A 25901-nucleotide genomic window follows, 5' to 3' on the forward strand; every position below is an offset into this window, starting at 1 on the left:
TTGTAGGGCTCCCTTGGGTCAATCAGGGCAGCACAAGTTTGAGGTGCGGACAACTTTGGTCTGGGGTCCATCCTTCGATATAAGGATTTTTGAACTCAGGGCCCAACCCAGGGCCAGCGGCCCCTGGGCATATCCTTTGTCCCTTTTCCCTGGGAAAGAAAACTCACAGGTCCAGGTTCCTGATGTGACTTTGTAGGGCTTCCTTGGTTCTATCAGGGCAGCACAAGTTTGAGGTGGGGACAACTTTGATCTGGGATCCATTCTTCGATATAAGGATTTTTTGCAGTCAGGGCCCATCCCAGCGACCCCTGGGCACATCCTTTGTCCCTTTTCCCTGGGAAAGAAAACTCACAGGTCCAGGTTCCTGATGTCAGTTTGTAGGGCTGTCTTGGGTCTATCAGGGCAGAACAAGTTTGAGGTGGGGACAACTTTGGTCTGCGACCCATCCTTCGATATAAGGATTTTTTCCAGTCAGGTCCTCGGCCAGGGGCCCCTGGGCACATGCTTTGTCCCTTTTACCTGGGAAAGAAAACTCACAGGTCCAGGTTCCTGATGTGAGTTTGTAGGGCTTCCTTGGTTCTATCAGGGCAGCTCAAGTTTGAAGTGGGGACAACTTTGATCTGGGGTCCATCCTTCCATATAAGGATTTTTTGCAGTCAGGGCCCATCCCAGCGACCTCTGGGCACATGCTTTGTCCCTTTTCCCTGGGAAAGAAAACTCACAGGTCCAGGTTCCTGATGTCAGTTGGTAGGGCTCTCTTGGGTCTATCAGGGCAGAACAAGTTTGAGGTGGGGACAGCTTAGGTCTGGGGTCCAAACTTTGATATAAGGATATTTTGCATTCACGTCCCGGCCCTGGAGCCGCTGGGCACATCCTTTGTCCCTTTTCCCTGGGAAAGAAAACTCACAGGTCCAGGTTCCTGATGTCAGTTTGTAGGGCTCTCTTGGGTATATCAGGGCAGCACAAGTTTGAGGTGGCGACAACTTTGGTCTGGGGTCCGTCCTTCGATATAAGGATTTTTTGCAGTCAGGTCCAGGGCCAGGGGCCCTTGGGCACATGCTTTGTCCCTTTTCCCTTGGAAATAAATCTCACAGGTCCAGGCTCCTGATGTCAGTTTGTAGGGCTCCCTTGGGTCTATCAGGGCAGCACAAGTTTGAGGTGGGGACAACTTTGGTCTGGGGTCCATCCTTTGATATAAGGATTTTTTGCAGTCAGGTCCCGGCCCTGGAGCCACTGTGCGCATCCTTTGTCACTTTTCCCTGGGAAAGAAAACTCACAGGTCCAGGTTCCTGATGTCAGTTTGTAGGGCTCTTTGGGTCTATCAGGGCAGCACAATTTTGAGGTGGCGACAACTTCGGTCTGCGATCCTTCCTTCGATATAAGGATTTTTTGCAGTCAAAGCCTGGGCCAGTGCCACGGGCCCCTGGGCACAACCTTTGTCCCTTTTCCCGGGGAAAGAAAACTCACAGGTCCAGGTTCCTGATGCCAGTTTGTAGGTCTCCCATGGGTCTATCAGGGCAGCACAAGTTTGAGGTGGGGACAACTTTGGTCTGGGGTCCATCCTTCGATATAAGGATTTTTTGAAGATAGTTCGCGGCCCAGGGGCCCTTGGGCACAACCTTTGTCCCTTTTCCCTGGGAAAGAAAACTCACAGGTCCAGGTTTCTGATGTCAGTTTGTAGGGCTCCCTTGAGTCGATCTGGGCAGCACAAGTTTGACCTTGGTACTACTTTGTTCTTTGATCCATCCTTCGATATAAGGATTTTTTGCAGTCAAAGCCTGGGCCAGTGCCAGGGCCCCCTGGGCACACCTTTTGTCCCTTTTCCCTGGGAAAGAAAACTCACAGGTCCAGGTTCCTGATGTCAGTTTGTAGGGCTCTCTTGGGTCTATCAGGGCAGCACAAGTTTGAGGTGGGGACAACTTTGGTCTGTGATCCATGCTTCGATATAAGGATTTTTTGCAGTCATGGCCTCGGCCAGGGACACCTGTGCACACCCTTTGCCCCTTTTCCCTGGGAAGGAAAACTCACTTGTCCAGGTCCCTGATGTCAGTTTGTAGGGCTCCCTTTGGTCAATCAGGGCAGCACAAGTTTGAGGTGGGGACAACTTTGGTCTGGGGTCCATCCTTCGATATAAGGATTTTCCTCAGTCAGGTCCCGGGCCAGGGGCCCCTGGGCACATCCTTTGGACATTTCCCCTGAGAAAGAAAACTCACAGGTCCAGGTTCCTGATGTCAGTTTGTAGGGCTCCCTTGGTTCTATCAGGGCAGCACAAGTTTGAGGTGGGGACAACTTTGATCTGGGGTCCATCCTTCGATATAAGGATTTTTTGCAGTCAGGGCCCATCCCAGGGGCCCCTGGGCACATCCTTTGTCCGTTTTCCCTGGGAAAGAAAACTCACAGGTCCAGGTTCCTGATGTCATTTTGTAGGGCTCCCTTGGGTCTATCAGGGCAGAACAAGTTTGAGGTGGGGACAACTTTGGTCTGCGATCCATACTTCGATATAGGGAATTTTTCCAGTCAGGTCCTGGGCCAGGGGCCCCTGGGCACATGCTTTGTCCCTTTTCCCTGGGAAAGAAAACTCACAGGTCCAGGTTCCTGATGTCAGTTTGTAGGGCTCCCTTGGGTCTATCAGGGCAGCACAAGTTTGAGGTGGGGACAACTTCGGTCTAGCGTCCATCCTTCGATATAAGGATTTTTTCCAGTCAGGGCCCAGCCCAGGGGCCCCTGGGCACATCCTTTGTCCCTTTTCCCTGGGAAAGAAAACTCACCAGTCCAGGTTCCTGATGTCAGTTTGTAGGGCTCCCTTGGGTCTATCAGGGCAGCACAAGGTTGAGGTGGGGACAACTTTGGTCTGTGATCAATCTTTCGATATAAGTATTTTTTGCAGTCAGGTCCCAGCCCAGGGGCCTCTGGGCACATCGTTTGTCCCTTTACCCTGGGAAAGAAAACTCACAGGTCCAGGTTCCTGATGTCAGTTTGTAGGGCTCTCTTGGGTCTATCAGGGCAGCACAAGTTTGTGGTGGGGACAACTTTGGTCTGGGGTCCATCCTTCGATATAAGGATTTTTTGCAGTCAGGTCCCATCCCAGGGGACCCTGGGCACATCCTTTGTCCCTTTTCCCGGGGAAAGAAAACTCACAGGTCCAGGTTCCTGATGTGAGTTTGTAGGGCTCTCTTGGGTATATGAGGGCAGCACAATTTTGAGGTGGGGACAACTTTGGTCTGGGGTCCATCCTTCGATATAAGGATTTTTTGCAGTCAGGGCCCATCCCAGCGGCCTCTGGGCACATCCTTTGGCCATTTTCCCTGGGAAAGAAAACTCACAGGTCCAGGTTCCTGATGTCAGTTTGTAGGGCTCTCTTGGGTCTATCAGGGCAGCAGAAGATTGAGGTGGGGAGAACTTTGGTCTGGCGTCCATCCTTCGATATAAGGATTTTCCTCAGTCAGCTCCCGGGCCAGGGGCCCCTGGGCACATCCTTTGGACATTTCCCCTGGGAAAGAAAACTGACAGGTCCAGGTTCCTGATGTGAGTTTGTAGGGCTTCCTTGGTTCTATGAGGGCAGCACAAGTTTGAAGTGGGGACAACTTTGATCTGGGGTCCATCCTTCCATATAAGGATTTTTTGCAGTCAGGGCCCATCCCAGTGACCTCTGGGCACATGCTTTGTCCCTTTTCCCCGGGAAAGAAAACTCACAGGTCCAGGTTCCTGATGTCAGTTTGTAGGGCTCCCTTGGGTCTATCAGGGCAGCACAAGTTTGAGGTGGGGACAACTTTGGTCTGGGGTCCATCCTTTGATATAAGGATTTTTTGCAGTCAGGTCCCGGCCCTGGAGCCGCTGGGCACATGCTTTGTCCCTTTTCCCTGGGAAAGAAAACTCACAGGTCCAGGTTCCTGATGTCAGTTTGTAGGGCTCTCTTGGGTATATCAGGGCAGCACAAGTTTCAGGTGGCGACAACTTCGGTCTGCGATCCATCCTTCGATATAAGGATTTATTGCAGTCTGGTCCCGGGCCAGGGGCCCCTGGGCACATCCTTTGTCCCTTTTCCCTTGGAAAGAAAATTCAGAGGTCCAGGTTCCTGATATCAGTTTGTAGGGCTCCCTTGGGTCTATCAGGGCAGCACAAGTTTGAGGTGGGGACAACTTTGGTCTGGGGTCCATCCTTCGATATAAGGATTTTTTGCAGTCAGGTCCCGGCCCTGGAGCCCCTGGGCACATGCTTTGTCCCTTTTCCCTGGGAAAGAAAACTCACAGGTCCAGGTTCCTGATGTCAGTTTGTAGGGCTCCCTTGGGTCTATCAGGGCAGCACAAGGTTGAGGTGGAGACAACTTTGGTCGACGATCAATCCTTCGATATAAGGATTTTTTGCAGTCAGGTCCTGCGCCAGGGGCCCCTGGGCACATCCTTTGTCCCTTTTCCCTGGGAAAGAAAACTCACCAGTCCAGGTTCCTGATATCAGTTTGTAGGGCTCCCTTGGGTCAATCAGGGCAGACAAGTTTGAGGTGGGGACAACTTCGGTCTGGGGTCCATCCTTCTATATAAGGATTTTTTTGCTGTCAGGTCCAGGGCCAGGGGCCCCTGGGCACATGCTTTGTCCCTTTTCCCTTGGAAAGAAAACTCACCAGTCCAGGTTCCTGATGTCAGTTTGTAGGGCTCCCTTGGGTCAATCAGGGCAGCACAAGATTGAGGTGCGGACAACTTTGGTCTTGGGTCCATCCTTCGATATAAGGATTTTTGAACTCAGGGCCCAACCCAGGGCCAGCGGCCCCTGGGCATATCCTTTGTCCCTTTTCCCTGGGAAAGAAAACTCACAGGTCCAGGTTCCTGATGTCAGTTTGTAGGGCTCCCTTGGGTTAATCAGGGCAGCACAAGTTTGAGGTGGGGACAACTTTGGTCTGGGGTCCATCCTTCGATATAAGGATTTTTTCCAGTCAGGGCCCAGCCCAGGGGCCCCTGGGCACATCCTTTGTCCCTTTTCCCTGGGAAAGAAAACTCACCAGTCCAGGTTCCTGATGTCAGTTTGTAGGGCTCCCTTGGGTCTATCAGGGCAGCACAAGTTTGAGGTGGGGACAACTTTGGTCTGTGATCAATCTTTCGATATAAGGATTTTTTGCAGTCAGGTCCCAGCCCAGGGGCCTCTGGGCACATCCTTTGTCCCTTTTCCCTGGGAAAGAAAACTCACAGGTCCAGGTTCCTGATGTGAGTTTATAGGGCTTCCTTGGTTCTATCAGGGCAGCACAAGTTTGAGGTGGGGACAACTTTGATCTGGCGTCCATTCTTCGATATAAGGATTTTTTGCAGTCAGGGCCCATCCCAGCGACCCCTGGGCACATCCTTTGTCCCTTTTCCCTGGGAAAGAATACTCACAGGTCCAGGTTCCTGATGTCAGTTTGTAGAGCTGTCTTGGGTCTATCAGGGCAGAACAAGTTTGAGGTGGGGACAACTTTGGTCTGCGATCCATCCTTCGATATAAGGATTTTTTCCAGTCAGGTCCTGGGCCAGGGGCCCCTGGGCACATGCTTTGTCCCTTTTCCCTGGGAAAGAAAACTCACAGGTCCAGGTTCCTGATGTGACTTTGTAGGACTTCCTTGGTTCTATCAGGGCAGCTCAAGTTTGAAGTGGGGACAACTTTGATCTGGGGTCCATCCTTCCATATAAGGATTTTTTGCAGTCAGGGCCCATCCCAGCGACATCTGGGCACATGCTTTGTCCCTTTTCCCTGGGAAAGAAAACTCACAGGTCCAGGTTCCTGATGTCAGTTTGTAGGGCTCTCTTGGGTATATCAGGGCAGCACAAGTTTGAGGTGGGGACAGCTTTGGTCTGGGGTCCATCCTTTGATATAAGGATTTTTTGCATTCACGTCCCGGCCCTGGAGCCGCTGGGCACATCCTTTGTCCCTTTTCCCTGGGAAAGAAAACTCACAGGTCCAGGTTCCTCATGTCAGTTTGTAGGGCTCTCTTGGGTATATCAGGGCAGCACAAGTTTGAGGTGGCGACAAATTTGGTCTGGGGTCCGTCCTTCGATATAAGGATTTTTTGCAGTCAGGTCCAGGGCCAGGGGCCCCTGGGCACATGCTTTGTCCCTTTTCCCTGGGAAAGAAAACTGACAGGTCCAGGTTCCTGATGTCAGTTTGTAGGGCTCTCTTGGGTATATCAGGGCAGCACAAGTTTCAGGTGGCGACAACTTCGGTCTGCGATCCATCCTTCGATATAAGGATTTTTTGCAGTCTGGTCCCGGGCCAGGGGCCCATGGGCACATCCTTTGTCCCTTTTCCCTTGGAAAAAAAATTCAGAGGTCCAGGTTCCTGATATCAGTTTGTAGGGCTCCCTTGGGTCTATCAGGGCAGCACAAGTTTGACGTGGGGACAACTTTGTTCTGTAATCCATCCTTCGATATAAGGATTTTTTGCAGTCTGGTCCCAGCCCGGGGGCCCCTGGGCACATCCTTTGTCCCTTTTCCCAGGGAAAGAAAATTCACAGGTCCAGGTTCCTGATGTCCGTTTGTAGGGCTCCCTTGGGTCTATCAGGGCAGCACAAGTTTGAGGTGGGGACAACTTTGGTCTGGGGTCCATCCTTCGATATAAGGATTTTTTGCAGTCAGGTCCCGGCCCTGGAGCCCCTGGGCACATCCTTTGTCCCTTTTCCCTGGGAAAGAAAACTCACAGGTCCAGGTTCCTGATGTCAGTTTGTAGGGCTCCCTTGGGTCTATCAGGGCAGCACAAGGTTGAGGTGGAGACAACTTTGGTCGACGATCAATCCTTCGATATAAGGATTTTTTGCAGTCAGGTCCTGCGCCAGGGGCCCCTGGGCACATCCTTTGTCCCTTTTCCCTGGGAAAGAAAACTCACCAGTCCAGGTTCCTGATATCAGTTTGTAGGGCTCCCTTGGGTCAATCAGGGCAGACAAGTTTGAGGTGGGGACAACTTCGGTCTGGGGTCCATCCTTCTATATAAGGATTTTTTTGCTGTCAGGTCCAGGGCCAGGGGCCCCTGGGCACATGCTTTGTCCCTTTTCCCTTGGAAAGAAAACTCACCAGTCCAGGTTCCTGATGTCAGTTTGTAGGGCTCCCTTGGGTCAATCAGGGCAGCACAAGATTGAGGTGCGGACAACTTTGGTCTTGGGTCCATCCTTCGATATAAGGATTTTTGAACTCAGGGCCCAACCCAGGGCCAGCGGCCCCTGGGCATATCCTTTGTCCCTTTTCCCTGGGAAAGAAAACTCACAGGTCCAGGTTCCTGATGTCAGTTTGTAGGGCTCCCTTGGGTCTATCAGGGCAGCACAAGTTTGAGGTGGGGACAACTTTGGTCTGGGGTCCATCCTTCGATATAAGGATTTTTTCCAGTCAGGGCCCAGCCCAGGGGCCCCTGGGCACATCCTTTGTCCCTTTTCCCTGGGAAAGAAAACTCACCAGTCCAGGTTCCTGATGTCAGTTTGTAGGGCTCCCTTGGGTCTATCAGGGCAGCACAAGTTTGAGGTGGGGACAACTTTGGTCTGTGATCAATCTTTCGATATAAGGATTTTTTGCAGTCAGGTCCCAGCCCAGGGGCCTCTGGGCACATCCTTTGTCCCTTTTCCCTGGGAAAGAAAACTCACAGGTCCAGGTTCCTGATGTGAGTTTGTAGGGCTTCCTTGGTTCTATCAGGGCAGCACAAGTTTGAGGTGGGGACAACTTTGATCTGGCGTCCATTCTTCGATATAAGGATTTTTTGCAGTCAGGGCCCATCCCAGCGGCCCCTGGGCACATCCTTTGGCCATTTTCCCTGGGAAAGAAAACTCACCAGTCCAGGTTCCTGATATCAGTTTGTAGGGCTCCCTTGGGTCTATCAGGGCAGCACAAGTTTGAGGTGGGGACAACTTTGGTCTGGGGTCCATCCTTCGATATAAGGATTTTTTGCAATCAGGTCCCGGCCCTGGAGCACCTGGGCACATCCTTTGTCCCTTTTCCCTTGGAAAGAAAACTCACAAGTCCAGGTTCCTGATGTCAGTTTGTAGGGCTCCCTTGGGTCTATCAGGGCAGCACAAGTTTGAGGTGGGGACAACTTTGGTCTGTGATCAATCCTTCGATATATGGAGTTTTTGCAGTCAGATCCCAGCCCAGGGGCCCCTGGGCACATCCTTTGTCCCTTTTCCCTGGGAAAGAAAACTCACAGGTCCAGGTTCCTGATGTCAGTTTGTAGGGCTCTCTTGGGTCTATCAGGGCAGCACAAGATTGAGGTGGGGAGAACTTTGGTCTGGCGTCCATCCTTCGATATAAGGATTTTCCCCAGTCAGGTCCCGGGCCAGGGGCCCCTGGGCACATCCTTTGGACATTTCCCCTGGGAAAGAAAACTCACAGGTCCAGGTTCCTGATGTGAGTTTGTAGGGCTTCCTTGGTTCTATGAGGGCAGCACAAGTTTGAAGTGGGGACAACTTTGGTCTGGGGTCCATCCTTCCATATAAGGATTTTTTGCAGTCAGGGCCCATCCCAGCGACCTCTGGGCACATGCTTGGTCCCTTTACCCCGGGAAAGAAAACTCACAGGTCCAGGTTCCTGATGTCAGTTTGTAGGGCTCTCTTGGGTCTATCAGGGCAGCACAAGTTTGAGGTGGGGACAACTTTGGTCTGGGGTCCATCCTTTGATATAAGGATTTTTTGCAGTCAGGTCCCGGCCCTGGAGCCGCTGGGCACATCCTTTGTCCCTTTTCCCTGGGAGAGAAAACTCACAGGTCCAGGTTCCTGATGTCAGTTTGTAGGGCTCTCTTGGGTATATCAGGGCAGCACAAGTTTGAGGTGGCGACAACTTCGGTCTGCGATCCATCCTTCGATATAAGGATTTATTGCAGTCTGGTCCCGGGCCAGGGGCCCCTGGGCACATCCTTTGTCCCTTTTCCCTTGGAAAGAAAATTCAGAGGTCCAGGTTCCTGATATCAGTTTGTAGGGCTCCCTTGGGTCTATCAGGGCAGCACAAGTTTGACGTGGGGACAACTTTGTTCTGTAATCCATCCTTCGATATAAGGATTTTTTGCAGTCTGGTCCCAGCCCAGGGGCCCCTGGGCACATCCTTTGTCCCTTTTCCCTGGGAAAGAAAATTCACAGGTCCAGGTTCCTGATGTCAGTTTGTAGGGCTCCCTTGGGTCTATCAGGGCAGCACAAGTTTGAGGTGGGGACAACTTTGGTCTGGGGTCCATCCTTCGATATAAGGATTTTTTGCAGTCAGGGCCCATCCCAGCGGCCCCTGGGCACATGCTTTGTCCCTTTTCCCTGGGAAAGAAAACTCACCAGTCCAGGTTCCTGACATCAGTTTGTAGGGCTCCCTTGGGTCAATCAGGGCAGCACAAGTTTGAGGTGGGGACAACTTCGGTCTGGGGTCCATCCTTCTATATAAGGATTTTTTTGCTGTCAGGTCCAGGGCCAGGGGCCCCTGGGCACATGCTTTGCCCCTTTTCCCTTGGAAAGAAAACTCACCAGTCCAGGTTCCTGATGTCAGTTTGTAGGGCTCCCTTGGGTCAATCAGGGCAGCACAAGTTTGAGGTGCGGACAACTTTGGTCTGGGGTCCATCCTTCGATATAAGGATTTTTGAACTCAGGGCCCAACCCAGGGCCAGCGGCCCCTGGGCATATCCTTTGTCCCTTTTCCCTGGGAAAGAAAACTCACAGGTCCAGGTTCCTGATGTGACTTTGTAGGGCTTCCTTGGTTCTATCAGGGCAGCACAAGTTTGAGGTGGGGACAACTTTGATCTGGGATCCATTCTTCGATATAAGGATTTTTTGCAGTCAGGGCCCATCCCAGCGACCCCTGGGCACATCCTTTGTCCCTTTTCCCTGGGAAAGAAAACTCACAGGTCCAGGTTCCTGATGTCAGTTTGTAGGGCTGTCTTGGGTCTATCAGGGCAGAACAAGTTTGAGGTGGGGACAACTTTGGTCTGCGACCCATCCTTCGATATAAGGATTTTTTCCAGTCAGGTCCTCGGCCAGGGGCCCCTGGGCACATGCTTTGTCCCTTTTACCTGGGAAAGAAAACTCACAGGTCCAGGTTCCTGATGTGAGTTTGTAGGGCTTCCTTGGTTCTATCAGGGCAGCTCAAGTTTGAAGTGGGGACAACTTTGATCTGGGGTCCATCCTTCCATATAAGGATTTTTTGCAGTCAGGGCCCATCCCAGCGACCTCTGGGCACATGCTTTGTCCCTTTTCCCTGGGAAAGAAAACTCACAGGTCCAGGTTCCTGATGTCAGTTGGTAGGGCTCTCTTGGGTCTATCAGGGCAGCACAAGTTTGAGGTGGGGACAGCTTAGGTCTGGGGTCCAAACTTTGATATAAGGATATTTTGCATTCACGTCCCGGCCCTGGAGCCGCTGGGCACATCCTTTGTCCCTTTTCCCTGGGAAAGAAAACTCACAGGTCCAGGTTCCTGATGTCAGTTTGTAGGGCTCTCTTGGGTATATCAGGGCAGCACAAGTTTGAGGTGGCGACAACTTTGGTCTGGGGTCCGTCCTTCGATATAAGGATTTTTTGCAGTCAGGTCCAGGGCCAGGGGCCCTTGGGCACATGCTTTGTCCCTTTTCCCTTGGAAATAAATCTCACAGGTCCAGGCTCCTGATGTCAGTTTGTAGGGCTCCCTTGGGTCTATCAGGGCAGCACAAGTTTGAGGTGGGGACAACTTTGGTCTGGGGTCCATCCTTTGATATAAGGATTTTTTGCAGTCAGGTCCCGGCCCTGGAGCCACTGTGCGCATGCTTTGTCACTTTTCCCTGGGAAAGAAAACTCACAGGTCCAGGTTCCTGATGTCAGTTTGTAGGGCTCTTTGGGTCTATCAGGGCAGCACAATTTTGAGGTGGCGACAACTTCGGTCTGCGATCCTTCCTTCGATATAAGGATTTTTTGCAGTCAAAGCCTGGGCCAGTGCCACGGGCCCCTGGGCACAACCTTTGTCCCTTTTCCCGGGGAAAGAAAACTCACAGGTCCAGGTTCCTGATGCCAGTTTGTAGGTCTCCCATGGGTCTATCAGGGCAGCACAAGTTTGAGGTGGGGACAACTTTGGTCTGGGGTCCATCCTTCGATATAAGGATTTTTTGAAGATAGTTCGCGGCCCAGGGGCCCTTGGGCACAACCTTTGTCCCTTTTCCCTGGGAAAGAAAACTCACAGGTCCAGGTTTCTGATGTCAGTTTGTAGGGCTCCCTTGAGTCGATCTGGGCAGCACAAGTTTGACCTTGGTACTACTTTGTTCTTTGATCCATCCTTCGATATAAGGATTTTTTGCAGTCAAAGCCTGGGCCAGTGCCAGGGCCCCCTGGGCACATCTTTTGTCCCTTTTCCCTGGGAAAGAAAACTCACAGGTCCAGGTTCCTGATGTCAGTTTGTAGGGCTCTCTTGGGTCTATCAGGGCAGCACAAGTTTGAGGTGGGGACAACTTTGGTCTGTGATCCATCCTTCGATATAAGGATTTTTTGCAGTCATGGCCTCGGCCAGGGACACCTGTGCACACCCTTTGCCCCTTTTCCCTGGGAAGGAAAACTCACTTGTCCAGGTCCCTGATGTCAGTTTGTAGGGCTCCCTTTGGTCAATCAGGGCAGCACAAGTTTGAGGTGGGGACAACTTTGGTCTGGGGTCCATCCTTCGATATAAGGATTTTCCTCAGTCAGGTCCCGGGCCAGGGGCCCCTGGGCACATCCTTTGGACATTTCCCCTGAGAAAGAAAACTCACAGGTCCAGGTTCCTGATGTCAGTTTGTAGGGCTCCCTTGGTTCTATCAGGGCAGCACAAGTTTGAGGTGGGGACAACTTTGATCTGGGGTCCATCCTTCGATATAAGGATTTTTTGCAGTCAGGGCCCATCCCAGCGACCCCTGGGCACATCCTTTGTCCGTTTTCCCTGGGAAAGAAAACTCACAGGTCCAGGTTCCTGATGTCATTTTGTAGGGCTCCCTTGGGTCTATCAGGGCAGAACAAGTTTGAGGTGGGGACAACTTTGGTCTGCGATCCATACTTCGATATAGGGAATTTTTCCAGTCAGGTCCTGGGCCAGGGGCCCCTGGGCACATGCTTTGTCCCTTTTCCCTGGGAAAGAAAACTCACAGGTCCAGGTTCCTGATGTCAGTTTGTAGGGCTCCCTTGGGTCTATCAGGGCAGCACAAGTTTGAGCTGGGGACAACTTCGGTCTAGCGTCCATCCTTCGATATAAGGATTTTTTCCAGTCAGGGCCCAGCCCAGGGGCCCCTGGGCACATCCTTTGTCCCTTTTCCCTGGGAAAGAAAACTCACCAGTCCAGGTTCCTGATGTCAGTTTGTAGGGCTCCCTTGGGTCTATCAGGGCAGCACAAGGTTGAGGTGGGGACAACTTTGGTCTGTGATCAATCTTTCGATATAAGTATTTTTTGCAGTCAGGTCCCAGCCCAGGGGCCTCTGGGCACATCGTTTGTCCCTTTTCCCTGGGAAAGAAAACTCACAGGTCCAGGTTCCTGATGTCAGTTTGTAGGGCTCTCTTGGGTCTATCAGGGCAGCACAAGTTTGTGGTGGGGACAACTTTGGTCTGGGGTCCATCCTTCGATATAAGGATTTTTTGCAGTCAGGTCCCATCCCAGGGGACCCTGGGCACATCCTTTGTCCCTTTTCCCGGGGAAAGAAAACTCACAGGTCCAGGTTCCTGATGTGAGTTTGTAGGGCTCTCTTGGGTATATGAGGGCAGCACAATTTTGAGGTGGGGACAACTTTGGTCTGGGGTCCATCCTTCGATATAAGGATTTTTTGCAGTCAGGGCCCATCCCAGCGGCCTCTGGGCACATCCTTTGGCCATTTTCCCTGGGAAAGAAAACTCAACAGTCCAGGTTCCTGATGTCAGTTTGTACGGCTCCCTTGGGTCAATCAATGCAGCACAAGTTTGAGGTGGGGACAACTTTGGTCTGTGATCCATCCTTCGATATAAGGATTTTTTGCAGTCAGGTCCAGGGGCAGGGGCCCCTGGGCACATGCTTTGTCACTTTTCCCTTGGAAAGAAAACTCACAGGTCCAGGTTCCTGATGTCAGTTTGTAGGGCTCTCTTGGGTCTATCAGGGCAGCAGAAGATTGATGTGCGGAGAACTTTGGTCTGGCGTCCATCCTTCGATATAAGGATTTTCCTCAGTCAGGTCCCGGGCCAGGGGCCCCTGGGCACATTCTTTGGACATTTCCCCTGGGAAAGAAAACTGACAGGTCCAGGTTCCTGATGTGAGTTTGTAGGGCTTCCTTGGTTCTATGAGGGCAGCACAAGTTTGAAGTGGGGACAACTTTGATCTGGGGTCCATCCTTCCATATAAGGATTTTTTGCAGTCAGGGCCCATCCCAGTGACCTCTGGGCACATGCTTTGTCCCTTTTCCCCGGGAAAGAAAACTCACAGGTCCAGGTTCCTGATGTCAGTTTGTAGGGCTCCCTTGGGTCTATCAGGGCAGCACAAGTTTGAGGTGGGGACAACTTTGGTCTGGGGTCCATCCTTTGATATAAGGATTTTTTGCAGTCAGGTCCCGGCCCTGGAGCCGCTGGGCAGATCCTTTGTCCCTTTTCCCTGGGAAAGAAAACTCACAGGTCCAGGTTCCTGATGTGAGTTTGTAGGGCTCTCTTGGGTATATCAGGGCAGCACAAGTTTCAGGTGGCGACAACTTCGGTCTGCGATCCATCCTTCGATATAAGGATTTATTGCAGTCTGGTCCCGGGCCAGGGGCCCCTGGGCACATCCTTTGTCCCTTTTCCCTTGGAAAGAAAATTCAGAGGTCCAGGTTCCTGATATCAGTTTGTAGGGCTCCCTTGGGTCAATCAGGGCAGCACAAGTTTGAGGTGGGGACAACTTTGGTCTGGGGTCCATCCTTCGATATAAGGATTTTTTGCAGTCAGGTCCCGGCCCTGGAGCCCCTGGGCACATGCTTTGTCCCTTTTCCCTGGGAAAGAAAACTCACAGGTCCAGGTTCCTGATGTCAGTTTGTAGGGCTCCCTTGGGTCTATCAGGGCAGCACAAGGTTGAGGTGGAGACAACTTTGGTCGACGATCAATCCTTCGATACAAGGATTTTTTGCAGTCAGGTCCTGGGCCAGGGGCCCCTGGGCACATCCTTTGTCCCTTTTCCCTGGGAAAGAAAACTCACCAGTCCAGGTTCCTGATATCAGTTTGTAGGGCTCCCTTGGGTCAATCAGGGCAGACAAGTTTGAGGTGGGGACAACTTCGGTCTGGGGTCCATCCTTCTATATAAGGATTTTTTTGCTGTCAGGTCCAGGGCCAGGGGCCCCTGGGCACATGCTTTGTCCCTTTTCCCTGGGAAAGAAAACTCACCAGTCCAGGTTCCTGATGTCAGTTTGTAGGGCTCCCTTGGGTCAATCAGGGCAGCACAAGATTGAGGTGGGGACAACTTTGGTCTTGGGTCCATCCTTCGATATAAGGATTTTTGAACTCAGGGCCCAACCCAGGGCCAGCGGCCCCTGGGCATATCCTTTGTCCCTTTTCCCTGGGAAAGAAAACTCACAGGTCCAGGTTCCTGATGTCAGTTTGTAGGGCTCCCTTGGGTTAATCAGGGCAGCACAAGTTTGAGGTGGGGACAACTTTGGTCTGGGGTCCATCCTTCGATATAAGGATTTTTTGCAGTCAGGGCCCAGCCCAGGGGCCCCTGGGCACATCCTTTGTCCCTTTTCCCTGGGAAAGAAAACTCACCAGTCCAGGTTCCTGATGTCAGTTTGTAGGGCTCCCTTGGGTCTATCAGGGCAGCACAAGTTTGAGGTGGGGACAACTTTGGTCTGTGATCAATCTTTCGATATAAGGATTTTTTGCAGTCAGGTCCCAGCCCAGGGGCCTCTGGGCACATCCTTTGTCCCTTTTCCCTGGGAAAGAAAACTCACCAGTCCAGGTTCCTGATGTGAGTTTATAGGGCTTCCTTGGTTCTATCAGGGCAGCACAAGTTTGAGGTGGGGACAACTTTGATCTGGCGTCCATTCTTCGATATAAGGATTTTTTGCAGTCAGGGCCCATCCTAGCGACCCCTGGGCACATCCTTTGTCCCTTTTCCCTGGGAAAGAAAACTCACAGGTCCAGGTTCCTGATGTCAGTTTGTAGAGCTGTCTTGGGTCTATCAGGGCAGAACAAGTTTGAGGTGGGGACAACTTTGGTCTGCGATCCATCCTTCGATATAAGGATTTTTTCCAGTCAGGTCCTGGGACAGGGGCCCCTGGGCACATGCTTTGTCCCTTTTCCCTGGGAAAGAAAACTCACAGGTCCAGGTTCCTGATGTGACTTTGTAGGGCTTCCTTGGTTCTATCAGGGCAGCTCAAGTTTGAAGTGGGGACAACTTTGATCTGGGGTCCATCCTTCCATATAAGGATTTTTTGCAGTCAGGGCCCATCCCAGCGACCTCTGGGCACATGCTTTGTCCCTTTTCCCTGGGAAAGAAAACTCAGCAGTCCAGGTTCCTGATGTCAGTTTGTAGGGCTCTCTTGGGTATATCAGGGCAGCACAAGTTTGAGGTGGGGACAGCTTTGGTCTGGGGTCCATCCTTTGATATAAGGATTTTTTGCATTCACGTCCCGGCCCTGGAGCCGCTGGGCACATCCTTTGTCCCTTTTCCCTGGGAAAGAAAACTCACAGGTCCAGGTTCCTCATGTCAGTTTGTAGGGCTCTCTTGGGTATATCAGGGCAGCACAAGTTTGAGGTGGCGACAACTTTGGTCTGGGGTCCGTCCTTCGATATAAGGATTTTTTGCAGTCAGGTCCAGGGCCAGGGGCCCCTGGGCACATGCTTTGTCCCTTTTCCCTGGGAAAGAAAACTCACAGGTCCAGGTTCCTGATGTCAGTTTGTAGGGCTCTCTTGGGTATATCAGGGCAGCACAAGTTTCAGGTGGCGACAACTTCGGTCTGCGATCCATCCTTCGATATAAGGATTTATTGCAGTCTGGTCCCGGGCCAGGGGCCCATGGGCACATCCTTTGTCCCTTTTCCCTTGGAAAAAAAATTCAGAGGTCCAGGTTCCTGATATCAGTTTGTAGGGCTCCCTTGGGTCTATCAGGGCAGCACAAGTTTGACGTGGGGACAACTTTGTTCTGTAATCCATCCTTCGATATAAGGATTTTTTGCAGTCTGGTCCCAGCCCAGGGGCCCCTGGGCACATCCTTTGTCCCTTTTCCCTGGGAAAGAAAATTCACAGGTCCAGGTTCCTGATGTCAGTTTGTAGGGCTCCCTTGGGTCTATCAGGGCAGCACAAGTTTGAGGTGGGGACAACTTTGGTCTGGGGTCCATCCTTCGATATAAGGATTTTTTGCAGTCAGGTCCCGGCCCTGGAGCCCCTGGGCACATGCTTTGTCCCTTTTCCCTGGGAAAGAAAACTCACAGGTCCAGGTTCCTGATGTCAGTTTGTAGGGCTCCCTTGGGTCTATCAGGGCAGCACAAGGTTGAGGTGGAGACAACTTTGGTCGACGATCAATCCTTCGATATAAGGATTTTTTGCAGTCAGGTCCTGCGCCAGGGGCCCCTGGGCACATCCTTTGTCCCTTTTCCCTGGGAAAGAAAACTCACAGGTCCAGGTTCCTGATGTCAGTTTGTAGGGCTCCCTTGGGTCTATCAGGGCAGCACAAGTTTGAGGTGGGGACAACTTTGGTCTGGGGTCCATCCTTCGATATAAGGATTTTTGAACTCAGGGCCCAACCCAGGGCCAGCGGCCCCTGGGCATATCCTTTGTCCCTTTTCCCTGGGAAAGAAAACTCACAGGTCCAGGTTCCTGATGTCAGTTTGTAGGGCTCCCTTGGGTTAATCAGGGCAGCACAAGTTTGAGGTGGGGACAACTTTGGTCTGGGGTCCATCCTTCGATATAAGGATTTTTTCCAGTCAGGGCCCAGCCCAGGGGCCCCTGGGCACATCCTTTGTCCCTTTTCCCTGGGAAAGAAAACTCACCAGTCCAGGTTCCTGATGTCAGTTTGTAGGGCTCCCTTGGGTCTATCAGGGCAGCACAAGTTTGAGGTGGGGACAACTTTGGTCTGTGATCAATCTTTCGATATAAGGATTTTTTGCAGTCAGGTCCCAGCCCAGGGGCCTCTGGGCACATCCTTTGTCCCTTTTCCCTGGGAAAGAAAACTCACAGGTCCAGGTTCCTGATGTGAGTTTATAGGGCTTCCTTGGTTCTATCAGGGCAGCACAAGTTTGAGGTGGGGACAACTTTGATCTGGCGTCCATTCTTCGATATAAGGATTTTTTGCAGTCAGGGCCCATCCCAGCGACCCCTGGGCACATCCTTTGTCCCTTTTCCCTGGGAAAGAATACTCACAGGTCCAGGTTCCTGATGTCAGTTTGTAGAGCTGTCTTGGGTCTATCAGGGCAGAACAAGTTTGAGGTGGGGACAACTTTGGTCTGCGATCCATCCTTCGATATAAGGATTTTTTCCAGTCAGGTCCTGGGCCAGGGGCCCCTGGGCACATGCTTTGTCCCTTTTCCCTGGGAAAGAAAACTCACAGGTCCAGGTTCCTGATGTGACTTTGTAGGACTTCCTTGGTTCTATCAGGGCAGCTCAAGTTTGAAGTGGGGACAACTTTGATCTGGGGTCCATCCTTCCATATAAGGATTTTTTGCAGTCAGGGCCCATCCCAGCGACATCTGGGCACATGCTTTGTCCCTTTTCCCTGGGAAAGAAAACTCACAGGTCCAGGTTCCTGATGTCAGTTTGTAGGGCTCTCTTGGGTATATCAGGGCAGCACAAGTTTGAGGTGGGGACAGCTTTGGTCTGGGGTCCATCCTTTGATATAAGGATTTTTTGCATTCACGTCCCGGCCCTGGAGCCGCTGGGCACATCCTTTGTCCCTTTTCCCTGGGAAAGAAAACTCACAGGTCCAGGTTCCTCATGTCAGTTTGTAGGGCTCTCTTGGGTATATCAGGGCAGCACAAGTTTGAGGTGGCGACAAATTTGGTCTGGGGTCCGTCCTTCGATATAAGGATTTTTTGCAGTCAGGTCCAGGGCCAGGGGCCCCTGGGCACATGCTTTGTCCCTTTTCCCTGGGAAAGAAAACTGACAGGTCCAGGTTCCTGATGTCAGTTTGTAGGGCTCTCTTGGGTATATCAGGGCAGCACAAGTTTCAGGTGGCGACAACTTCGGTCTGCGATCCATCCTTCGATATAAGGATTTTTTGCAGTCTGGTCCCGGGCCAGGGGCCCATGGGCACATCCTTTGTCCCTTTTCCCTTGGAAAAAAAATTCAGAGGTCCAGGTTCCTGATATCAGTTTGTAGGGCTCCCTTGGGTCTATCAGGGCAGCACAAGTTTGACGTGGGGACAACTTTGTTCTGTAATCCATCCTTCGATATAAGGATTTTTTGCAGTCTGGTCCCAGCCCGGGGGCCCCTGGGCACATCCTTTGTCCCTTTTCCCAGGGAAAGAAAATTCACAGGTCCAGGTTCCTGATGTCCGTTTGTAGGGCTCCCTTGGGTCTATCAGGGCAGCACAAGTTTGAGGTGGGGACAACTTTGGTCTGGGGTCCATCCTTCGATATAAGGATTTTTTGCAGTCAGGTCCCGGCCCTGGAGCCCCTGGGCACATCCTTTGTCCCTTTTCCCTGGGAAAGAAAACTCACAGGTCCAGGTTCCTGATGTCAGTTTGTAGGGCTCCCTTGGGTCTATCAGGGCAGCACAAGGTTGAGGTGGAGACAACTTTGGTCGACGATCAATCCTTCGATATAAGGATTTTTTGCAGTCAGGTCCTGCGCCAGGGGCCCCTGGGCACATCCTTTGTCCCTTTTCCCTGGGAAAGAAAACTCACCAGTCCAGGTTCCTGATATCAGTTTGTAGGGCTCCCTTGGGTCAATCAGGGCAGACAAGTTTGAGGTGGGGACAACTTCGGTCTGGGGTCCATCCTTCTATATAAGGATTTTTTTGCTGTCAGGTCCAGGGCCAGGGGCCCCTGGGCACATGCTTTGTCCCTTTTCCCTTGGAAAGAAAACTCACCAGTCCAGGTTCCTGATGTCAGTTTGTAGGGCTCCCTTGGGTCAATCAGGGCAGCACAAGATTGAGGTGCGGACAACTTTGGTCTTGGGTCCATCCTTCGATATAAGGATTTTTGAACTCAGGGCCCAACCCAGGGCCAGCGGCCCCTGGGCATATCCTTTGTCCCTTTTCCCTGGGAAAGAAAACTCACAGGTCCAGGTTCCTGATGTCAGTTTGTAGGGCTCCCTTGGGTCTATCAGGGCAGCACAAGTTTGAGGTGGGGACAACTTTGGTCTGGGGTCCATCCTTCGATATAAGGATTTTTTCCAGTCAGGGCCCAGCCCAGGGGCCCCTGGGCACATCCTTTGTCCCTTTTCCCTGGGAAAGAAAACTCACCAGTCCAGGTTCCTGATGTCAGTTTGTAGGGCTCCCTTGGGTCTATCAGGGCAGCACAAGTTTGAGGTGGGGACAACTTTGGTCTGTGATCAATCTTTCGATATAAGGATTTTTTGCAGTCAGGTCCCAGCCCAGGGGCCTCTGGGCACATCCTTTGTCCCTTTTCCCTGGGAAAGAAAACTCACAGGTCCAGGTTCCTGATGTGAGTTTGTAGGGCTTCCTTGGTTCTATCAGGGCAGCACAAGTTTGAGGTGGGGACAACTTTGATCTGGCGTCCATTCTTCGATATAAGGATTTTTTGCAGTCAGGGCCCATCCCAGCGACCCCTGGGCACATCCTTTGTCCCTTTTCCCTGGGAAAGAATACTCACAGGTCCAGGTTCCTGATGTCAGTTTGTAGAGCTGTCTTGGGTCTATCAGGGCAGAACAAGTTTGAGGTGGGGACAACTTTGGTCTGCGATCCATCCTTCGATATAAGGATTTTTTCCAGTCAGGTCCCATCCCAGGGGACCCTGGGCACATCCTTTGTCCCTTTTACCTGGGAAAGAAAACTCACAGGTCCAGGTTCCTGATGTCAGTTTGTAGGGCTTCCTTGGCTCTATCAGGGCAGCACAAGTTTGAGGTGGGGACAACTTTGGTCTGGGGTCCATCCGTCGATATAAGGATTTATTGCAGTCAGGTCCCAGCCCTGGAGCCCCTGGGCACATCCTTTGTCCCTTTTCCCTGGGAAAGAAAACTCACAGGTCCAGGTTCCTGATGTCAGTTTGTAGGGCTCCCTTGGGTCTATGAGGGCAGCACAAGTTTGAGGTGGGGACAACTTTGGTCGACGATCAATCCTTCGATATAAGGATTTTTTGCAGTCAGGGCCCATCCCAGCGGCCCCTGGGCACATCCTTTGGCCATTTTCCCTGGGAAAGAAAACTCACCAGTCCAGGTTCCTGATATCAGTTTGTAGGGCTCCCTTGGGTCTATCAGGGCAGCACAAGTTTGAGGTGGGGACAACTTTGGTCTGGGGTCCATCCTTCGATATAAGGATTTTTTGCAATCAGGTCCCGGCCCTGGAGCACCTGGGCACATCCTTTGTCCCTTTTCCCTTGGAAAGAAAACTCACAGGTCCAGGTTCCTGATGTCAGTTTGTAGGGCTCTCTTGGGTCTATCAGGGCAGCACAAGTTTGTGGTGGGGACAACTTTGGTCTGTGATCAATCCTTCGATATAAGGATTTTTTGCATTCAGGTCCTGGGCCAGGGTCCCCTGGGCACATCCTTTGGCCATTTTCCCTGGGGAAGAAACATCAACAGTCCAGGTTCCTGATGTCAGTTTGTACGGCTCCCTTGGGTCAATCAGTGCAGCACAAGTTTGAGGTGGGGACAACTTTGGTCTGTGATCCATCCTTCGATATAAGGATTTTTTGCAGTCAGGTCCAGGGGCAGGGGCCCCTGGGCACATGCTTTGTCACTTTTCCCTTGGAAAGAAAACTCACAGGTCCAGGTTCCTGATGTCAGTTTGTAGGGCTCCCTTGGGTCTATCAGGGCAGCACAAGTTTGAGGTGGGGACAACTTTGGTCTGTGATCAATCCTTCGATATATGGAGTTTTTGCAGTCAGATCCCAGCCCAGGGGCCCCTGGGCACATCCTTTGTCCCTTTTCCCTGGGAAAGAAAACTCACAGGTCCAGGTTCCTGATGTCAGTTTGTAGGGCTCTCTTGGGTCTATCAGGGCAGCACAAGATTGAGGTGGGGAGAACTTTGGTCTGGCGTCCATCCTTCGATATAAGGATTTTCCCCAGTCAGGTCCCGGGCCAGGGGCCCCTGGGCACATCCTTTGGACATTTCCCCTGGGAAAGAAAACTCACAGGTCCAGGTTCCTGATGTGAGTTTGTAGGGCTTCCTTGGTTCTATGAGGGCAGCACAAGTTTGAAGTGGGGACAACTTTGGTCTGGGGTCCATCCTTCCATATAAGGATTTTTTGCAGTCAGGGCCCATCCCAGCGACCTCTGGGCACATGCTTTGTCCCTTTACCCCGGGAAAGAAAACTCACAGGTCCAGGTTCCTGATGTCAGTTTGTAGGGCTCTCTTGGGTCTATCAGGGCAGCACAAGTTTGAGGTGGGGACAACTTTGGTCTGGGGTCCATCCTTTGATATAAGGATTTTTTGCAGTCAGGTCCCGGCCCTGGAGCCGCTGGGCACATCCTTTGTCCCTTTTCCCTGGGAAAGAAAACTCACAGGTCCAGGTTCCTGATGTCAGTTTGTAGGGCTCTCTTGGGTATATCAGGGCAGCACAAGTTTGAGGTGGCGACAACTTCGGTCTGCGATCCATCCTTCGATATAAGGATTTATTGCAGTCTGGTCCCGGGCCAGGGGCCCCTGGGCACATCCTTTGTCCCTTTTCCCTTGGAAAGAAAATTCAGAGGTCCAGGTTCCTGATATCAGTTTGTAGGGCTCCCTTGGGTCTATCAGGGCAGCACAAGTTTGACGTGGGGACAACTTTGTTCTGTAATCCATCCTTCGATATAAGGATTTTTTGCAGTCTGGTCCCAGCCCAGGGGCCCCTGGGCACATCCTTTGTCCCTTTTCCCTGGGAAAGAAAATTCACAGGTCCAGGTTCCTGATGTCAGTTTGTAGGGCTCCCTTGGGTCTATCAGGGCAGCACAAGTTTGAGGTGGGGACAACTTTGGTCTGGGGTCCATCCTTCGATATAAGGATTTTTTGCAGTCAGGGCCCATCCCAGCGGCCCCTGGGCACATGCTTTGTCCCTTTTCCCTGGGAAAGAAAACTCACCAGTCCAGGTTCCTGACATCAGTTTGTAGGGCTCCCTTGGGTCAATCAGGGCAGCACAAGTTTGAGGTGGGGACAACTTCGGTCTGGGGTCCATCCTTCTATATAAGGATTTTTTTGCTGTCAGGTCCAGGGCCAGGGGCCCCTGGGCACATGCTTTGCCCCTTTTCCCTTGGAAAGAAAACTCACCAGTCCAGGTTCCTGATGTCAGTTTGTAGGGCTCCCTTGGGTCAATCAGGGCAGCACAAGTTTGAGGTGCGGACAACTTTGGTCTGGGGTCCATCCTTCGATATAAGGATTTTTGAACTCAGGGCCCAACCCAGGGCCAGCGGCCCCTGGGCATATCCTTTGTCCCTTTTCCCTGGGAAAGAAAACTCACAGGTCCAGGTTCCTGATGTCAGTTTGTAGGGCTGTCTTGGGTCTATCAGGGCAGAACAAGTTTGAGGTGGGGACAACTTTGGTCTGCGACCCATCCTTCGATATAAGGATTTTTTCCAGTCAGGTCCTCGGCCAGGGGCCCCTGGGCACATGCTTTGTCCCTTTTACCTGGGAAAGAAAACTCACAGGTCCAGGTTCCTGATGTGAGTTTGTAGGGCTTCCTTGGTTCTATCAGGGCAGCTCAAGTTTGAAGTGGGGACAACTTTGATCTGGGGTCCATCCTTCCATATAAGGATTTTTTGCAGTCAGGGCCCATCCCAGCGACCTCTGGGCACATGCTTTGTCCCTTTTCCCTGGGAAAGAAAACTCACAGGTCCAGGTTCCTGATGTCAGTTGGTAGGGCTCTCTTGGGTCTATCAGGGCAGCACAAGTTTGAGGTGGGGACAGCTTAGGTCTGGGGTCCAAACTTTGATATAAGGATATTTTGCATTCACGTCCCGGCCCTGGAGCCGCTGGGCACATCCTTTGTCCCTTTTCCCTGGGAAAGAAAACTCACAGGTCCAGGTTCCTGATGTCAGTTTGTAGGGCTCTCTTGGGTATATCAGGGCAGCACAAGTTTGAGGTGGCGACAACTTTGGTCTGGGGTCCGTCCTTCGATATAAGGATTTTTTGCAGTCAGGTCCAGGGCCAGGGGCCCTTGGGCACATGCTTTGTCCCTTTTCCCTTGGAAATAAATCTCACAGGTCCAGGCTCCTGATGTCAGTTTGTAGGGCTCCCTTGGGTCTATCAGGGCAGCACAAGTTTGAGGTGGGGACAACTTTGGTCTGGGGTCCATCCTTTGATATAAGGATTTTTTGCAGTCAGGTCCCGGCCCTGGAGCCACTGTGCGCATCCTTTGTCACTTTTCCCTGGGAAAGAAAACTCACAGGTCCAGGTTCCTGATGTCAGTTTGTAGGGCTCTTTGGGCCTATCAGGGCAGCACAATTTTGAGGTGGCGACAACTTCGGTCTGCGATCCTTCCTTCGATATAAGGATTTTTTGCAGTCAAAGCCTGGGCCAGTGCCACGGGCCCCTGGGCACAACCTTTGTCCCTTTTCCCGGGGAAAGAAAACTCACAGGTCCAGGTTCCTGATGCCAGTTTGTAGGTCTCCCATGGGTCTATCAGGGCAGCACAAGTTTGAGGTGGGGACAACTTTGGTCTGGGGTCCATCCTTCGATATAAGGATTTTTTGAAGATAGTTCGCGGCCCAGGGGCCCTTGGGCACAACCTTTGTCCCTTTTCCCTGGGAAAGAAAACTCACAGGTCCAGGTTTCTGATGTCAGTTTGTAGGGCTCCCTTGAGTCGATCTGGGCAGCACAAGTTTGACCTTGGTACTACTTTGTTCTTTGATCCATCCTTCGATATAAGGATTTTTTGCAGTCAAAGCCTGGGCCAGTGCCAGGGCCCCCTGGGCACATCTTTTGTCCCTTTTCCCTGGGAAAGAAAACTCACAGGTCCAGGTTCCTGATGTCAGTTTGTAGGGCTCTCTTGGGTCTATCAGGGCAGCACAAGTTTGAGGTGGGGACAACTTTGGTCTGTGATCCATCCTTCGATATAAGGATTTTTTGCAGTCATGGCCTCGGCCAGGGACACCTGTGCACACCCTTTGCCCCTTTTCCCTGGGAAGGAAAACTCACTTGTCCAGGTCCCTGATGTCAGTTTGTAGGGCTCCCTTTGGTCAATCAGGGCAGCACAAGTTTGAGGTGGGGACAACTTTGGTCTGGGGTCCATCCTTCGATATAAGGATTTTCCTCAGTCAGGTCCCGGGCCAGGGGCCCCTGGGCACATCCTTTGGACATTTCCCCTGAGAAAGAAAACTCACAGGTCCAGGTTCCTGATGTCAGTTTGTAGGGCTCCCTTGGTTCTATCAGGGCAGCACAAGTTTGAGGTGGGGACAACTTTGATCTGGGGTCCATCCTTCGATATAAGGATTTTTTGCAGTCAGGGCCCATCCCAGCGACCCCTGGGCACATCCTTTGTCCGTTTTCCCTGGGAAAGAAAACTCACAGGTCCAGGTTCCTGATGTCATTTTGTAGGGCTCCCTTGGGTCTATCAGGGCAGAACAAGTTTGAGGTGGGGACAACTTTGGTCTGCGATCCATACTTCGATATAGGGAATTTTTCCAGTCAGGTCCTGGGCCAGGGGCCCCTGGGCACATGCTTTGTCCCTTTTCCCTGGGAAAGAAAACTCACAGGTCCAGGTTCCTGATGTCAGTTTGTAGGGCTCCCTTGGGTCTATCAGGGCAGCACAAGTTTGAGCTGGGGACAACTTCGGTCTAGCGTCCATCCTTCGATATAAGGATTTTTTCCAGTCAGGGCCCAGCCCAGGGGCCCCTGGGCACATCCTTTGTCCCTTTTCCCTGGGAAAGAAAACTCACCAGTCCAGGTTCCTGATGTCAGTTTGTAGGGCTCCCTTGGGTCTATCAGGGCAGCACAAGGTTGAGGTGGGGACAACTTTGGTCTGTGATCAATCTTTCGATATAAGTATTTTTTGCAGTCAGGTCCCAGCCCAGGGGCCTCTGGGCACATCGTTTGTCCCTTTTCCCTGGGAAAGAAAACTCACAGGTCCAGGTTCCTGATGTCAGTTTGTAGGGCTCTCTTGGGTCTATCAGGGCAGCACAAGTTTGTGGTGGGGACAACTTTGGTCTGGGGTCCATCCTTCGATATAAGGATTTTTTGCAGTCAGGTCCCATCCCAGGGGACCCTGGGCACATCCTTTGTCCCTTTTCCCGGGGAAAGAAAACTCACAGGTCCAGGTTCCTGATGTGAGTTTGTAGGGCTCTCTTGGGTATATGAGGGCAGCACAATTTTGAGGTGGGGACAACTTTGGTCTGGGGTCCATCCTTCGATATAAGGATTTTTTGCAGTCAGGGCCCATCCCAGCGGCCTCTGGGCACATCCTTTGGCCATTTTCCCTGGGAAAGAAAACTCAACAGTCCAGGTTCCTGATGTCAGTTTGTACGGCTCCCTTGGGTCAATCAATGCAGCACAAGTTTGAGGTGGGGACAACTTTGGTCTGTGATCCATCCTTCGATATAAGGATTTTTTGCAGTCAGGTCCAGGGGCAGGGGCCCCTGGGCACATGCTTTGTCACTTTTCCCTTGGAAAGAAAACTCACAGGTCCAGGTTCCTGATGTCAGTTTGTAGGGCTCTCTTGGGTCTATCAGGGCAGCAGAAGATTGATGTGCGGAGAACTTTGGTCTGGCGTCCATCCTTCGATATAAGGATTTTCCTCAGTCAGGTCCCGGGCCAGGGGCCCCTGGGCACATCCTTTGGACATTTCCCCTGGGAAAGAAAACTGACAGGTCCAGGTTCCTGATGTGAGTTTGTAGGGCTTCCTTGGTTCTATGAGGGCAGCACAAGTTTGAAGTGGGGACAACTTTGATCTGGGGTCCATCCTTCCATATAAGGATTTTTTGCAGTCAGGGCCCATCCCA

Source organism: Lonchura striata, chromosome 6 (genome assembly GCF_050655825.1).
Source record: "Lonchura striata isolate lonStrDom1 chromosome 6, ASM5065582v1, whole genome shotgun sequence".
Taxonomy (NCBI): Eukaryota; Metazoa; Chordata; class Aves; order Passeriformes; family Estrildidae; genus Lonchura; species Lonchura striata.